This window comes from Daucus carota, chromosome 5 (assembly GCF_001625215.2).
Source record: "Daucus carota subsp. sativus chromosome 5, DH1 v3.0, whole genome shotgun sequence".
NCBI classification, from domain to species: domain Eukaryota; kingdom Viridiplantae; phylum Streptophyta; class Magnoliopsida; order Apiales; family Apiaceae; genus Daucus; species Daucus carota.
The window spans coordinates 5,315,640-5,334,621 of NC_030385.2; positions in this window are offsets into that span (position 1 = coordinate 5,315,640).

Genomic DNA, 18,982 nt, shown 5'->3' on the forward strand with positions numbered 1-18,982 from the left:
CTATATAAAATTTGATATAAGAAATGAGGATAAAATTTTAGTGATTCAGGGATCCGCTAGGAAATTGGAGTGTGCACATAATTGTGTACAAAAAGTTTGTACATAATGATGTGGCAAGTGATGTGGTGGATTTTAATTGGGGTGGTTGGTGTAAATGCAGGGGGGCCATCCAATTAAAATCTGCCACATGTCATTATGTACATATTTTTGTACACAATTATGTGCATCAAGCATTTTCCTTCTTATATTGTAATTCAAGACTCCAGAAGCTAAGCTATTGGAGTTGCTCTTATACTAGATTTCTAGTATAATCCTTTGCATGCAAGGTATAATCCATCAATACTTACCATTGAAATAACTACAAAAAAAAATTAATTTATATTGAATAGCTTTAAAACCTAAAGTGAAACTCAAGAATCAGATCAAAATTACATTTTTCCACTAAATCTAAACATAAATATACAACCAAATTTCATTTCACATATAGATAAACTAGGCAACTAATCACATTATTTTATGTTGCTTTGATATCTATACCAACTATTTTTTATAACATACAAATTTTTATACATGAATTTTTCTATCAGAGTGTTTCTTTCCGAGAAATATAAGAAAAAGATCTCGACGGACTATGTAACCATCCACCGAAAAAATAATATACATGTAAAATAAAGAAAAAACTTGTGAACTAAATATCACGACCTATAAAGATTAATAAGAACCATTTTCGTGTATGCGCTGGTTCTTCTCCCTTCTTTGCTGGAGGTTCATATATGTGTAACCACCATTGTACATCTGTCCACTTGGTTTCTACAATCTCTTGGATGGTCAACCCACATGTTAATGAGGAGGACCTCATGATAAGTGGCTGCCAGACAATCTACAGGTTCAGGTCCGTTGGAGAATCATAGTCTAGCATTCTGAGCTATAAGTTTGTATTTGCTACTGGACATGCCCATGATAAGGGCCTCTCTTGAGAAGATCGGGGAGTCCTCGAAGTTTCCCCATCAGGAAAAATATTACGAGGTGTTCGGCTTTTCACTTATTTTCTTTAGAAGGCCTTTGAATCCAGAAAATTGGGGCAAGGCCACTCATTCCGCCTCATCTAGATGTTCAGGCAAGTGCCTTTGAACTTCAAAATTACTAGGATTACCTGTAGCAGATAAGTGATGAGCACAGAAGGATCTTGTCACCGCATCTTATCTCTCCACCAAAAACCCATGTCACCAGGTTTCCACTACTACTTAAACAAACCCCTTCAACAAAACTACAAATATTTGTACATGTTCCAATCTATGTGCATCAATCATCGTCTCCACAAGGAAGTTTTATCTGACCTTCCCCTCCAGCACCACCCCCGGAGAGCATGGACTGTCCAAGGGTTGCCAAGCCCTTGACAGTTCCAGCTTTAAATTTTTCATTGCTTTTCAAGGGCTTGGCTAAACTAAGACCCTCTAATTGATTTATAGAAGGTCTCAGCAAGCCTTGAAGGTGGCACCATAGTTATGTTTCAGTTCTGTAACAAATCTAAGGTTGTGTTCACTTGGATGGAATGGAAATAAAGAAGAATGGAATGAAAGTTGTATTCTAAATTGGGGATGATTAGAGAAAATGTCTATAATTTTCATTCCTTTAATTATTACATTTCAACTATTTGAACTATAAATCTAACCCACGTGTTTTAGAAAGAATGATCATTCCACTTCTTCATCATGTTTTCATGCGATCTTCAGACTCACTCATATATATTTAATCACTATTTTCTCATACTTTCTTCTTTCACCATAAAACTTCTTTATAATTTTTTATTTCATTTCATCGTTCCATTCCATCCAAGTGAACACAACCTAAGTTCAAAATGGAAGTCATAGTTTAAAATGGAAGCCATGCTCCTAGAAACATGGAAGTCATAGTTTTTTTTTGCTCTTCTTAAAATCAAATCCCCTGTCTCAGTAAAACTATCTTATAAAAAAGAACCAAGATTTCAAGTTGAAAAGACGGATTGTTTGCTATTAAATGTGGACTTGAATGACTATAAAATGCATTAAAATTTATGTATTATTCATGAAGAGATGTATTCAACCAATGGCATTTTACTATAACTCATATTTAAAAAACAAAAATGTTGAACAACAACAAAAACGAATATCGAAAGTTTTAATAACTTCTACCCAACCAAATTCAAATGTTTTGAAGAATGAACTGTGACTACCACTTTCATCATCTCTGACAACTAGGGTTAAAAATGGGGTGGGAAAAATGGGGAACCTGTCCCAACCCGCACTACAAGAAAAACGGGTAAAAATGACCGGCTAAATATGACCGACTACAAATATAACTGATCGCGGTCATATTTAAGGTCAAATCACGAAATTTACAAGTCAAAGCTAAATATGACCGGATAAATTTGACTGCCATTATATATTACTGATAGCAGTCATATTTAATGACGGTCATATTTATCCAGTCATATTTATAATGTGGGACCCACAAAATTTAGGAGGCAAATTTCCCTCCAATAAAATTTATAATGACGTCACTAAATTTGACTAGAATCGGTCAATAATAAAGCCGGTCATATTTATTTTTTGAGCGGGAAATTTCCCGCAAAAAAATTCAGAATGTTTGAAATCTAGGTTTGACCGATTTCGGTCATATTTATTAATTTGACCGACTGTGGCCATATATACAAGTTTGACAAAAATCGGTCATATTTTATATTCGACCAACTTTAGTCGTAATTAGTAATATGACCAGACGCAGTCATATTTATAAGCGTGGAAATAAGTATCGAAGGGTTGTCATTGTGTTTTTAGTTTTCATAATTATTTGTCTTGTCCCAAATGAAGTCCTTATATTTTTTTAAATTCATTTTCAACGATCCATCCATACGAATATTAAATTTCTGTGATTTTAGTAATGCGAGAATTTTTAAAATAAAGACTCATTTGATTGCATTTTATAATAGTCAAATTGGTATATATGACTGTTGATAAAATAGTCAAATTTATAAATATGACTGATTAGTTAGTCAAATTTAAATACAAAAGCGGGAAATTTGAATTTGACGAAAAATTTGGAGGTGAAAAATCAGAGTTAAAAATGACCGATTGAAGTCAAATTAGGCGGTCAAATTTAAGAAGTCATATTTAACTGGTCATATTTAAGCAGTCACATTTAATTAAATATGACCGAAAATGTTAAATTCCACTAAGCTATTTGAGACCAACAAATTCCGGTCAAATTTAGCTAAATTTGACAGCGGGCAGTCAAATTTAGTTAAATATGACTGGAAATTGGCGGTCAAATTTACCCGTTTTTGTTGTAGTGCCGCCCCGCTAATATGGGGAATTACCCCGCCAAAATTTGGGGCCAGTATAATATATGTTGAATCCCGCGGGGATTTCCCGCCGGCACCGCATATATCTAATATAAAAAATAATTATATTTAATATAATATATTTATTATATTTAATATTATTATTTTATCATAGACTAAACTATAACTTTACAACTAGTAGACAATATATCAAGTTGTACTACACTTATGTATACATGTTTTTAATATACATTTATCGTATACTTTTAATAAATTCTGTAGAAAAAATTACTAATTTTTTAAGAAATTATTTAAAATGTAATATTATATATAGCAGCGGGTGGAATTATATTAAATCTCGACTGGAGCGGATATGGGGATTAAAAATATATGCCCGCGGGGATGGGGAGGGGAGGAAAAATATATATGAGGTGGGGCTAGGAAATGAAGTGCCGACCCCGAACCCGCCCCATTTTTAACCCTAGTGACAACCAACCTTCTCCTTCCCTGTTTAGAGTGTTCCTGCTTTACTCCACACTGTCTCACTTGATTTACTTTTCTTGACACATGGTAAGCTTCAAGTGTTAAAAAAAATAGCACAAACAACTTAACATATTACTTTTTGACTATTAAGCTCTTATGATAATTCCTATTCTTTTCTTTCATAAATTGAAGTATTTATCATGATACTATTCCGTGTCCATTAATTTTTCCACCTTAATTAACTAAGAAAGAGGAAATGTTTCTACCACTAGTAGAGCTGACTATGCTAAGGAGGATAAAAAATCAAATGGTAGATAAATCAATTAATTTTTATCTTTATTTGACCACCTTTATTATCATGCCATTAAAAGAGTACAATAAGAAGAATTTTAAAAAATAAATGACTTTTATCTTCAATAAAAAAAGGTAACAAGTTTCACTATTTTATGATGCTTTAATTTATATAACAACAATTTTTTATAACTTATAAGTTTTCTTACATGAAATTTTTCCAACTATGTTTTCCTTTTCAAGAAAAAAGTAAAAATATAGATGGACTTCGTAACCAGAACTCAAACAGGATTATACATGTAAAATAAATATTTGAAAAAAACTTGCACATTGAATATTACCACCTAAATAATTATATATTTTTCTTCTTCAACAAAAAATATGGTAAATAGAATAGACCTTATCCACCTACATTTTGAGTAATATATTTTTTAAAAGCAACAACACCTTTCTTACCCTTATCACAAACCAACTACAATTGTGGAACGCATAAATTCTCTTCATATATGAAAGTTTAGCTAAGTTTTGCAACATGAGGCCATAAAGCTGTTGTACTATATACTTGACTAGTAACAGATGATATAAACTAGTTTTAAACCATGCCTAGATTCCTCTCCCTTGGTGTTGCTAGAAATTCATATATATGTAACCACCATCCTCTCCATATATGTGTAATCACGATTGTACAATTGTCTACTTGGTTGCTTCAATCTCCTGGACACTCCTTCCACCTCCTAATATGAATGTTCAAGAAAGTACATTTGAACTTCAAACATGGACCAAAGTCTCTTGCCTAATGATAAGATATCCAAAACCCATAATCCTTAGAAGCGGCTCCCACCCAAGAGGGGCTTGAGCAATGACAGCCCTTTCAATTTTCTATAACCAGCTGCCATCTAGCCGAATATCGGAGTCAACATCGCATCACATCTTAGGACGCCCCTCGCAAGCTGCTACAGACTACACCATTCCCCTTCTTGTAGCCCGCTGAAGTATGTCCTGCAAACCTAAACTCAGTTATAAAAATTAAAAGTACACCATTTGAAGCATCATAAAATGTAGGTGAAATCAGGCACAACCTCTCCTTTAACACAATAAGTCAACTTGGTGCCATCTTGGAGCGGACGCACAAACAAAATAACCGATACAAATCATTGTTCCTGACTCAACAAAAAATAAACCGGTAAGGGTACAATAGAAACATAACACTAATATAGATGAAATATGCAATGTAATAAAGGTCAAAGAAAAAGGATACACTCAAATACTCAATATCATACCTTTTTTTAGCGCACTCTACAGTGTTTCTTTGTCTAACTAAAAGTAAGACAATTTGCAAAAGGTGAAGCCATCAAATTTCATTATTTCTGTGGAGAGATTAGAGTCTAAAATAATAGAAGAACACCCTTGTTACATGAAAGATAGCCACAACATGGGAGAGCAAAACCCTAATTTCATCGGCAGCCGTTCTCTCACACAAAAGCCTCCATCTAATATTAAGATCTCCAAAACTCTGTGAACCTTTCTCCTCGTGCTTTTTCTTAATCATGTCTTTCTTAATCATGTCCATCAGAGGATTGGACAATTCTGTGTCACCTACAGCTACCCAGCAACTCAAAAGCTCCAATAACATAAGCTTGAAATTGAAAACTAGAAGTAGACAGAAACGTCTTAATACCTTCAAGTCAACAATGTTGTGATCCTTAAAACATCCAACATGATACTCTTTTTCGCACTACAAAAGGCATATTACATCAATTTGTGTAATCATTTAACACTTGAAAGTAAGAGCAATAGCAAAAATGCCAAAAGTGCTGCAAACCTGATCACAACTTATCACTGTTCCCTCACTAAATCCACCGCTGCTAAAATCATGGCCTCTGCAAGAAATAATAAATTAGCATATAAAGCAATGAATACAATTACTCAATAAAATCATGGCCTCTGCAATGAACACATGTTTAGCTATTATTAGTTTAGGGGGTATTCCCTAAAATAAGATGCAAGTTAAAGAAATGAACACAATTACTCAATAAAAAGTTTTAAGGAGTGTAAAAAAAGAAAAAAAAATGGCTAAGGCATAGGCAATTCCTTTTCCTAACAGCATCTACATATGAACTACACCATCAAATTCAGAGAATGATATAAAGAATAATCTAATGAACTAGCAAGGCTATAACAGGAATTTAAAAAACAACAAATGTACAACAGAAACAAGACCCAAATAACAAACACTTTGAAAAAGCTAATATTGATGAAAATTTGGAATCTAACGAGGTTCAAAGGAAAAAAGAGGAAACACTTACATACTCAATACCATGCATTTTCTTAGTGCACTCTAAGATACTCAATACCTAATTGGATTTTACATGCTGAGTTGTACTCATGCAAATAGTTATCTTGAGAAAATCGTAAGTTCCTATGAATTGATTGCAATAGAGATGAAAATTGTAACTACAACAACTATAGTTCGGAAGAAACACGAGCTTTATAAGGCTGAAATAAGGTGCCAATATTTTGGGGAGAGAAAATACCTATAAGATGGAGACTGAACCGCTGGGGTGACTAAAACGAGTGCCCTTCATTTCTACATCATATGGATGCTGAAATTTTAAGAAAGACTTCGTTGCCATCCTACAAACATAATATAGATACATATCAACTCAAAATTTCTCCACCCTCATACATTTAAACTATATAAATTTAAAATCTAAAAATGTAAATGCTTTTAAATATGCAATGCCAAAAATGAAATACATACGCGTAAGTATATACACATTTACAATATGACACTGAAGCAAATAAACAATTAATATAGCAAATTGAACATATTGAAATCTAGTTTAGCCATATAATGGGTCGCTGAATGATGCTCACACGTGGCATGTATACAGAGCTACCTAGACTTAGAGGATGTTTGGCAACACTGAAATTTCTCTTGGTCCACTTGAAGTTGTCTTTGGGGTAACATGTAACATTAATTTATCCTTATGATTTTAGGCTTAAACTAAGTTCTAGGCCAAAATTAATATACATCCGAATTATTTTTCTAGCCATCCTCAATCACGAATATTTTCCATTACGTGCTCAATATCAGATTATCACTCGCATTCACATTGACTCATTAAGATTTTGACTAAACAATTATTAACTAGCCTAGGAGTAAAAGCCAGACTTTTTAGGCGGGTCTTTAGTTTGTCTTATATCATAGATGTCCTCAACAGAATGCTTCTCAATTCAGCTACTACTCGTTTAGACATCTCAACAAATCCTGATTCAAGAATTGTAATACAATAACTCTAGACTCTGTTATGTAATTATTTCTCTTTCAGCATTGATTTTGTAAAATTACGTAAACACAGACATCCAACTTGCAGCAAAAAAAATTACTTTAAACTTAAATATCGTTTAAGTTATTTATATTGTGTGGACACTATGAAGACGTTAACTAGGGAAAATTTGAAACACGTATAAAGGTGAATGTTGAATAGCTCCAAGTGCTGAATAGCTCCATAGAAGGAAACATACATGCTTGTTATCTCACAATAGGTACTACTATTATACTATACTATACTAAAGCTACAGAGTCAATACTAGTAGAATACCCACAGATCTAAGTTAAGACATCACAACCAGATTTAGTCAGAAAATTTTTAACTTAAAGCCTCCAGGTAAATAACAATTACAAACTTCAACTAAATTCTGGTTTCAGAATTTACAATCCAATTTTTTCAAATTCAACAGAAACCCACCTGACCCCAAGTTGAGTTTTTGACTTTCCTCATAAGACCAACCCAAAGCACTTATCCATTAGCAGTACAGATATAACGGTAGCTGCAAGAAAAACAATATCATAATAACTAAGTTTTCTTTTTGCTGTAAAAGTAAGTGCTAATGGAAACCATTTTACAGTTTACATACGGTTGTCATTTAGCACCCATACAGCATGATCTGCGATCGAAGTAGTGAAAACATCCATAGGATGACTGCAGAGAAAATTATATCAAAAAATAGCAAGAATATATGCAATAATATACATTCACTAGAACAAAAAAGAAAAGACAAACTCCAATGGCTCCACTTAATAGAGATGATACACTCGGGAATAAATACCTTCTCTTTTCGAATGAGCTTGCACCCTTCAGTCACCTTTGTATGAATGTTTCCCACCCTCCTACAGTCACAAAATAGAGAACTACAAGTTGTGATAGAGCACATATCTCCAGTTGTCAAATATAGGAACTTCGAACCAAAGACCACAAAATATTCCATATTATGATATATGCAAAGTAGAAATGAGGCTATAAGAAATAAGAAAATCTACCGCCAATACCAATAAAGAGAAATACGGAAAATTGTAAAGAAAAAGTGACTTGTGCAAATCATTGTCGCTGACTCGGCAAAAAATTAATTGATAAGGCTACAATAGAAACACAATATTTGCCATGTAAATCAATTTGCATCTCAATATAAATAAATTTGTATTGAAATTTGCATAGGAGGCTTTGCATCGGTGCTTGATACTTCAAATTTGCATCTCCCTTAGTACTACTTATTCCACTTAATATACACTCTCACCCAATTATCTATACCAATACTTTATGAATTGTCAGAATCAGCCATAGGTCTATATTTCTGCGAGCGAATAGGCCTCATCACAATAACGAGGTTTAATGACTATTTATATTCAAGTTTTTTTTTATCTCTTATATTAGCTACTAGTGGTATTTGGGTTTGACACCACCAACCATCAAGTAACACCTTAAAATGACCATTTCTGGCTTTAAGGTTTTCGCCTTATCCATAGATAATTTTTTTCTCCTTCCTTCACAAAGCTATAATGCGTAACCCCATCGCATGTAAGCAAGTAATGAAAAAAACATATAATCAAATATATATTAGAAAAAAATCTTCCTTATATGGTTTTTCAAGTTCTTTACCCAATAATGTGTATAAGCCAACAAATTTTTAAGGACATAAACATATTAACTCTCAACATAAATTCAATAAACAATTAACATGAAATAATTTCATTATATAAAAGTAATATAATATTACCTTACCATGTATGTGGTGCACATTTGATTCTTAATCCTTCTTGGAGCATTTTCTTCATTATTTGCTTCAAGTATTTCATTAATAAATGTTAGTTGAATATGAAAGAGTATGGAATCTGATTTATGCTAAAAAAAATCTATTATAAATTGAAATTAACATATTAGATATATTTGATTTGGGAATTTTTGAGAGAAAATATAATGTGTGCCACAATAAAGTTGTGAGCTGATCTTTGGAGAAATGCTTCCAAGATTATGTTTTGTGTAATAATATGACAATATGCATTCAAGATTTTACCACTAGTAAAATTTTCATTTCCTCTTTCATTTCAAAATCATCATCTTTCCTCCCACTGGCTGGCCACCCTAGCAAATACAAATAGAAAATATCAGTCACCAGCCACAAAAAATGAAAGCTAAAGTACATGAAATGCAGCTAGTTACAACAAAGGAAAAAAATAGTATTTGTCCATAAGAACCTCAATAAATCTATAGGCTTGGATAACTTTTTTAATAATAAAGATTATCAACTAATAATTGAGGCAAAAGAATACACAGTATCTACAATAACCGGGACTCACAAGAAGATATATGAAATCATACTCACATATTGTAAATAATTGTGTATCCATTCATCAAGGTCTATGAAATCGAATTTATTGAATTATCGATCATCTATTTTTGAAAGTGTACAACTACTAAATTAATAATACTTATCACTAGAAAGTCTGATGCTCTTAATAAGTTTAGGAGCTGCAAAAACAACAGGCAATTAATACCAATCACATCACCTAAGCAACTATATATAGTTAGTGCTTCAATCTGAATTTGTAAAATATAAAATCTGATTTTTTTTTAAGGAAGAATGAGATTAAATTATACATACAAAAGTAACACAACACAAAAGATTTCATATGATCGGCCTCCATTTACTACATGTAGAACAAACCCCCGTGCCAAAAATTTAAAATAATGTCGGCAGATGGAAAATTATTAATTCAATACTCATCATAAAATAAATTATAATAAAAAACCCAATAACTATTGTCATTTATATTGAATGGTTTTCAAATAAAAAAGGAAATGGAATTTAAGAATCCCATCACAATTACATTTACAGTGTAGATACAAACATAGATATACAAAAAATTTTTATCAGCTTTGTTGAAAAAAATAATTAAAAGTTTGGAATCAACATAATAGAACCCAAACATTATAGTAACACTAGATCTAGGTCTTCTAACAGCAAACAAATGACTCAAAAAAAAAATTAAAAGCAAATGATAAAATTTGAAAGAATTTTATAAAGATGTATATAGATATCACATTTCCACTCACCTGGTTCTTTATCATCACCAGACTCTCCTATATCCTTGTCTTGAGTCTCGTGAACAGTGGAAGCACCGGAACCTTTAATGAAAATCATGGGTATAACCCTGGATACATTGGGATTATAATGTGAAAGACTGATTTATATAGAGTTTAATTTTGCTTTCTTAGGCCCATTTGTGGAAGGGCCAACGGCCCATAGAGGTGTTTTGTTGGTCCAAATTATAATTCGAATTTAGTGTAAGACCACGAGATTTAATAAACATAAATTATAATATTAAAATTTTTAGGATTATATAAACTAAAGTATTGGGTTAGAATTTTTATGAAACACACTGAAATTACATAATATTTAATCATTTTCTTAGCAATTAATTAAACTTTATGTGAACATTCATCATTTTAGATTATTAAAAATTCATGACAGTTTAGAATTTTATGATATGAGAGATATTATAAGATTTTTAAAAAATATGCGCTATATATATATATATATATATATATATATATATATATTATATTATAATACATATAAATACTTTATTTCAATCAATATTGATGTGCTACTCAAATTTATTATTTATTTTCAAATTACACATTTTGAATTTAAGAAAAATGACTATTGCGGACATATTTTTTAAAAATCTTATAATATCTCTGATATCATAAAATTTTAAACTGTCATGAATTTTTAATTATCTAAATTGATGAATGTTCACATAAAGTTTAATTAATTGCTAAGAAAATGATTAAATATTATGTAAGTTCAGTGTGTTTCATAAAAATTCTAACCTAATACTTTAGTTTATATAATCCTAAAAATTTTAATATTATAATTTATGTTTATTAAATCTCGTGGTCTTACACTAAATCTGAATTATAATTTGGACCAACAAAACACTTCTATAAGCCGTTGGCCCTTGGACAAATGGGCCTAAGAAAGCAAAATTAAACTCTATATAAATCAGTCTTTCACATTATAATCCCAATGTATCTAGGGTTATACACATGATTTTCATCAAAGGTTGCGGTGCTTCCACTGTTCACGAGACTCAAGACAAGGATATAGGAGAGTGGTGATGATAAAGAACCAGGTGAGTAGAAACGTGATATCTATATACATCTTTATAAAATTATTTTAAATGTTATCATTTGCTTTTAATTTTTTTTGTGAGTCATTTGTTTGCTGTTAGAAGACCTAGATCTAGTGTTACTATTATGTTTGGGTTCTATTACGTTGATTTTACAAACTTTTAATTTTTTTTTCAACAAAGCTGATACGATTTTTTTGTATATCTATGTTTGTATCTACACTGTAAATGTAATTGTGATGGGATTCTTAAATTCCATTTCCTTTTTGATTTGAAAATCATTCAATATAAATGACAATACTTTTTGGGTTTTTTTATTGTAATTTATTTTATGATGAGTATTGAATTAATAATTTTCCATGTGCCCACATTATTTCAAATTTTTGGCACCGGGGTTGTTCTAGTGTATTTAATGGAGGCCAATCATATGAAATCTTTTGTGTTGTGTCACTTTTGTATGTATAATTTAATCTTAGTCATTCTTCCTAAAAAATCAGATTTTATATTTTACAAATTCAGATTGAATCACTAACTATATATATATAGTTGCTTAGGTGATGTGATTGGTATTAATTGCCTGTTGTTTTTGCAGCTCATAAACTTATTAAGAGCATGAGATTTGTAGTGATAAGTATTATTAATTTAGTAGTTGTACACTTTCAAAAATAGATGATCGATAATTTAATAAATCCAATAGACCTTGATGAATGGAATTACAACTATTTACAATATCTGAGAGTATGATATCATATATCTTCTTGTGAGTCCAAGTTATTGTAGATACTATGTATTCTTTTGCCTCAGTTATTAGTTGATAATCTTTATTATTAACAAAGTTATCCAAGCCTATGGATTTATTGAGGTTCTTATGGACAAATACTATATTTTCCTTTGTTGTAACTAGCTGCATTTCATGTACTTTAGGTTTCATTTTTTGTGGCTGGTGACTGATCTTTTCTATTTGTGTTTGCTAGGGTGGCTAGCCAGTGGGAGGAAAGATGATGATTTTGAAATGAAAGAGGAAATGAAAATTTTACTAGTGGTAAAATCTTGAATGCATATTGTCATATTACTACACAAAACATAATCTTGGAAGCATTTCTGGAAAGATGAGATCACAACTTTATTGTGGCACACATTAAATTTTCTCTCAAAAATTCCCAAATCAAATATATCTAATATGTTAATTTTAATTTATTATAGATTTTTTTAGCATAAATTACATTCCATATTCTTTCATATTTAACTAACATTTATTAATGAAATACTTGAAGGAAATAATGAAGAAAATGCTCCAAGAAGGATTGAGAATCAAATGTGCACCACATACATGGTAAAGTAATGTTATATTACTTTTATATAATGAAATTATTTCATGTCAATTGATTATTGAATTTATGTTGAGAGATAATATGTTTATGTCCTTAAAAATTTGTTGTCTTATACACATTATTGGGTAAAGAACTTGAAAAACCATATAAATAAGATTTTTTTTAATATATGTTTGATTATATGTTTTTTCATTACTTGCTTACATGCGATGGGGTTACCCATTATAGCTTTGTGAAGGAAGGGGGGAAAAATATTATCTATGGATAAGGCGAAAACCTTAAAGCCAGAAACCATCATTTTCCAGTGTTATTTGATGGTTGGTGGTGTCAAACCCAAAATACCACTACCAGCTAATATAAGAGATAAAAAAAACTTGAATATAAATAGTGATTAAACGTCATTATTGTGATGAGGCCTATTCGGTGGCAGAAATATAGGCCTATGGCTGATTCTGGCAACTCATAAAGTATTACTATAGATAGTTGGGTGAGAGTGTATATTAAGTGTAATGAGTAGTACTAAAGGAGATGCAAATTTGAAGTATCAAGCACCGATGCAAAGCCTCCTATGCAAATTTCAATACAAATTGATTAATATTGGGTGCATCTTTTTTTTTTTTACCTTAATTACATGGAAAATATTGTGTTTCTATTGTAGTCTTATCAATTTATTTTTTGCTGAGTCAGCGACAATGATTTGCACCGGTCACTTTTTCTTTACAATTTTCGGCATTTCTCTTTATTGGTATTGGCTGGAGATTTTCTTATTTCTTATAGCCTCATTTCTACGTTGCATATATCATAATATATATGGAATATTTTGTGGTCTTTGGTTGTAAGTTCCTATATTTGATAACTGGAGATATGTGCTCTATTACAACTTGTAGTTCTCTATTTTGTGACTGTAGGAGGGTGGGAAACATTCATACAAAGGTGACCGAAGGCTGCAAGCTCATTCGAAAAAAGAAGGTATTTATTCCCGAGTGTATCATCTCTATTAAGTGTAGCCATTGGAGTTTGTCTTTTCTTTTTTCCTCTAGTGACTGTGTATTATTGCATATATTCATGCTATTTTTTGATATAATTTTCTCTGCCGTCATCCTATGGATTTTTTCATTACTTCGATCGCACATCATGCTGTATGGGTGCTAAACGACAACCGTATGTAAACTGTAAAATGGTTTCCATTAGCACTAACTTTACAGCGAAAAGAAAACTTAGTTATTATGATATTGTTTTTCTTGTAGCTACCGTTATATCTGTACTGCTAATGGATAGTTGCTTTGGGTTGGTCTCATGAAGAAAGTCAAAAACTCAACTTGGGGTCATGTGGGTTTTGGTTGAATTTGAAAAAATTGGAATGTAAATTCTGAAACAAGAATTTTGTTGAAGTTTGTAATTGTTATTTACCTGGAGGCCTTAAGTTAAAAATTTTCTGACTAAATCTGGTTGTGATGTCTTAACTTAGCTCTGTGGGTATTCTACTGGTATTGACTCTGTAGCTTTAGTATAGTATAGAGTAGTACCTGTTGTGAGATAACAAGCATCCATGTTTCCTTCTGTGGAGCTATTGAGCACTTGGAGCTATTCAACATTCACCATTATACGTGTTTCAAATTTTCCTTAGTTAACGTCTTCATAGTGTCCACACAATATAAATAACTTAAACGATATTTAAGTTTAAAGTAATTTTTTTTGCTGCAAGTTGGATGTCTGTGTTTAAGTAATTTTACAAAATTAATGCCGAAAGAGAAATAATTTCATAACAGAGTCTAGAGTTACTGTATTACAATTCTTGAATCAGGATTTGTTGAGATGTCTAAACGAGTAGTAGCTGAATTGAGAAGCATTTTGTTAAGGACATCTATGATATAAGACACACTAAAGACCCGCCTAAAAAGTCTGGCTTTTACTCCTAGGCTAGTTAATAATTGTCTAGTCAAAATCTTAATGAGTCAATGTGAATGCGAGTGATAATATGATATTGAGCAAGTAATGGAAGATATTCATGATTGAGGATGGCTAGAAGAATTATTCGGATGTATATTAATTTTGGGCTAGAACTTAGTTTAAGCCTAAAATTATAAGGATAAATTAATGTCACACGTTCCCCCAAAGACAAATTCAAGTGGACCAAGAGAAATTTCAGTGTTGCCAAACATCCTCTAAGTCTAGGTAGCTGTGTCTACATGCCACGTGTGAGCATCATTCAGCGACCCATTATATGGCTAAACTAGATTTCAATATGTGAAATTTGCTATATTAATTGTTTATTTGCTTCAGTGTCATATTGTAAATGTGTATATACTTACGCGTATGTATTTCATTTTTGGCATTGCATATTTAAAAGCATTTACATTTTTAGATTTTAAATTTATATAGTTTAAATGTATGAGGTTGGAGAAATTTTGAGTGGATATGTATCTATATTATGTTTGTATGATGGCAATGAAGTCTTTCATAAAATTTCAGCATCTATATGATGTAGAAATGAAGGGCTCTCGTTTTAGCCACCCCAGGTCGGCACTTTATTTCAGCCTTATAAAGCTCGTGTTTCTTCAGAACTATATTTGTTGTAGTTAAAATTTTCATCTCTATTGCCATCAATTTATAAGAACATACGATTTTCTCAAGATAACTATTTGCATGAGTACAACTCAGCATGTAAAATCCAATTAGGTATTGAGTATCTTAGAGTGCACCAAGAAAATGCATGGTATTGAGTATTTAGGTGTTTCCCCTTTTTTCCTTTGAACCTCGTTACATTCCAAATTTTCATCAATATTAGCTTTTTCAAAGTGTTTGTTATTTGGGTCTTGTTTCTATTGTACATTTGTTGTTTTTAAAATTACTACTATAGCCTTGCTAGTTCAATAGATTATTTTTAATATCATTCTCTGAATTTGATGGTGTAGTTCATATGCGGATGCTGTTGGGAAAAGGAATTGCCTATGCTTTAGCCATTTTTTTTGTCTTTTTTTATACTCCTTAAAACTTTTTATTGAGTAATTGTGTTCATTTCTTTAACTTGCATCTTATTTTAGGGAATACCCCCTAAACTAATAATAGCTAAACACGTGTTCATCACAGAGGCCATGATTTTATTGAGTAATTGTATTCATTGCTTTATTTGCTAATTTATTATTTCTTGCAGAGGCCATGATTTTAGCAGCGGTGGATTTGGTGAGGGAACAGTGATCATTTGTGATCAGGTTTGCAGCGTACTTTTGGCATTTTTGTTATTGCTGTTGCTTTCAAGTGTTAAATGATTACACAAATTGATGTAATATGCCTTTTGTAGTGCGAAAAAGATCATCATGTTGGATGTTTTAAGGATCACAACATTTTTGACTTGAAGGTATTAAGACGTTTCTGTCTACTTCCAGTTTTCAATTTCAAACTTATGTTATTCGAGCTTTTGAGTTGCTGGGTAAATTTTCACCTTTTTGCGGGAGTTGCCAACGGGTAAATGGTTTTGCTGCACAGAGTGCAGCAACATTTAGTGCAGCAACATTTACTCTGCTTTGGAAAACAGGGTAGCTGTAGGTGACACAGAATTGTCCGATCCTCTGATGGACATGATTAAGAAAAAGCACGAGGAGAAAGGTTCACAGAGTTTTGGAGATCTTGGAGATCTTAATATTAGATGGAGGCTTTTGTGTGAGAGAACTGCTGCCGATGAAACTAGGGTTTTGCTCTCGAATGCTGTGGCTATCTTTCATATAACAAGGGTGTTCTTCTATTATTTCACTACTCTAATCTCTCCACAGAAATAATGAAATTTGATGGCTTCACCTTTTGCAAATTGTCTTACTTTTAGTTAGACAAAGAAACACTGTAGAGTGCGCTAAAAAAAGGTATGATATTGAGTATTTGAGTGTATCCTTTTTCTTTGACCTTTATTACATTGCATATTTCATCTATATTAGCGTTATGTTTCTATTACCGGTTTATTTTTTGTTGAGTCAGGAACAATGATTTGTATCGGTTATTTTGTTTGTGCGTCCGCTCCAAGATGGCACCAAGTTGACTTATTGTGTTAAAGGAGAGGTTGTGCCTGATTTCACCTACATTTTATGATGCTTCAGATGGTTTACTTTTAATTTTTATAACTGAGTTTAGGTTTGCAGGACATACTTCAGCGGGCTACAAGAAGGGGAATGGTGTAGTCTGTAGCATGCGATGTTGACCCTCATATTCGGCTAGATGGCAGCTGGTTATAGAAAATTGAAAGGGCTGTCATTTCTCAAGCCCCTCTTGGGTGGGAGCGGCTTCTAAGGATTATAGGTTTTGGATATCTTATCATTAGGCAAGAGATTTTGGTCCATGTTTAAAGTTCAAAGGTACATGCTTGAACATTCATATTAGGAGGTGGAAGGAGTGGCCAGGAGATTGAAGCAACCAAGTAGACAATTGTACAACCGTGATTACACATATATGGAGCTTCTAGCAAGATGAAGGGGATGGTACGTGGTTACATATATATGAATTTCTAGCAACACCAAGGGATCGAGAGGAACCTAAGCATGGTTTAAAACTAGTTTATATCATCTGTTAATAGTCAAGTATGTTAATAGTCAAGTATGTTAGTACAACAGCTTTATGGCCTCATGTTGCAAAACTTAGATAAATTTTCATATATGAAGATAATTTACTGAAAGCAGTGCATTCCACAATTGTACTTGGTTTGTGATAAGGGTAAGAAAGGTGTTGTTACTTTGAAAAAATATATCACTCAAAATTTAGGTGGATAAGGTCTATTCTAGTTACCATATTTTTTGTTGAATAAAAAAAATATATAATTATTTAGGTGGTAATATTCAGTGTGCAAGTTTTTTTCAAATATTTATTTTACATGTATAATCTTTTTTGAGTTATGGTTACGAAGTCCATCTATATTTTTACTTTTTTCTTGAAAAGGAAAACGTAGTTGGAAAAATTTCATGTAAGAAAACTTGTAAGTTATAAAAAAAAATGATGTTATATAAATTAAAGCATCATAAAAAAGTGAAACTAGTTACCTTTTTTATTGAAGATAAAAATCATCTATTTTATTAAAATTCTTCTTATTGTATTCTTTTAATTGCATGATAATAAAGGTGGTCAAATAAAGATAAACATTAATTGATTCATCTACTATTTATTTTTCATCCTCCTTAGCATCGTCAGCTTTACTAGTGGTCGAAACATTTCCTCTTTCTCAGTTAATTAAGGTGGAAAAATCAATGGTCACAGAATAATATCATAATAATTGATAAATACTTCAATTTATGAAAGAACATAATAGAAATTATGATAAGAGCTTAATAGTCAAAAAGTAATATGTTACGTTGTTTGAGCTATTTTTTTTAACACTTGGAGCTTACCATGTGTCAGGAAAAGTAAATCAAGTGAGACAATGTGGAGTAAACACTCTAAAGAGGGAAGGAGAAGGGTGGTTGTCAGTAGGGTTAAAAATGGGGCGGGTTCGGGGTGGACACTTCATTTCCTAGCCCCACCCCATATATATTTTTCCCGCCTGGTCCCCTCCCCATTCCCTGCGGGCATATATTTTTAATCCCCATGCCAGCCCACCCGAGATTTAATATAATTCCGCCCGCTGCTATATATAATATTACATTTTAAATAATTACTTAAAAAATTAGTAATTTTTTTCTCAGAATTTAATAAAAATATATGATACATGTATATTAAAAACATGTATACATAAGTGTAGTACAACTTGATATATTGTCTAATAGTTGTAAGGTTATAGTTTAGTCTATGATAAAATAATAATATTAAGTATAATATATATTATATTAAATATAATAAATATATTATATTAAATATAATTATTTTTTTTATATTAGATATATGCGGTGCGCGGCGGGAAATCCCTGTGGGGTTCAACATATATCCAACGAAATCCATTTTATTTTCATTTATGTTTTGTATTTAATTAGGTAGATATGTTAACTTACGACGGTTAAATTTCGACGGAAAATTAAAACTTATAATTCAAATTTATTTTCCTTATTTTAAAATAGATATAATTATGTAATTATATGAACTTACGACGACATAATTACAACGGAAAAG